Here is a 777-nt window from a genome sequence, read left to right on the forward strand (position 1 = left end):
TGGCCCTGCAACAAATGTACAGACAGCAGAAGTCAGCCCTGGGTCCCCAGTTCTGGTCGCTCGGTCCTCCCCTCTGAGGCTCCCCGACCTCTGTCACGAATGCCAGGGTCTCGCGCCTGCTCTTTGCCTCTCAAATGCCCCTATGGGCGTCAGAATCACCCAGGATGCTGGGTAATAAAGGCAGGCACATGGGTGTTGCCCCTCCCCCAAGATCAGTCACACTGCCCTTCTAAGGACGCCAGTCCCCCGCGTGGCTTACCTCAACCACTGCTGGGCACGGAGAGGGCGGCCCAGCCAGCCAGCAGGACTGGAGGGCCACCCTAGAGGTGGCCGGCACCCCTGCAAAATTCAGGGAGGTGTTAGGTGGCGATCTGGGTGTGCTTTCTTCTATCTCGACTACCCTCCACCCCCCACCCCTGCCTCCAGCCTCTCTCCTCTTCCTCTTCCATGCACGCTGCCACAGGATTCCTCTACCCTAGCCAAGAGACAACCTTCCCTCTGCCGCGGCCACTCACACACCCCTGTCATCCTTGTACTTCTGTCTCGCCTGTGAGTTCCCTGGGGACTCAGCCTGCAGACTGCACCCCTTTAAGAGGGGAGCGTGTCTTTTTCCGCTTCCTGACAGGAAGGCCTTGCATACTGCTGCGAACATCATAAGATTCAGAGTGTTCAGTGGGGGAAGAGAATAGTAACAGGCACAAAGTGGATAGAGAACTTCACAACAGATCGGGTTCAGAGGCAAAAACAACCTTCGCCTACAAGTAAAGAAAGGTGGGA

Source organism: Dipodomys merriami, unplaced genomic scaffold (assembly GCF_024711535.1).
Source record: "Dipodomys merriami isolate MVZ:Mamm:240054 unplaced genomic scaffold, mDipMer1.0.p SCAF_29, whole genome shotgun sequence".
NCBI classification, from domain to species: domain Eukaryota; kingdom Metazoa; phylum Chordata; class Mammalia; order Rodentia; family Heteromyidae; genus Dipodomys; species Dipodomys merriami.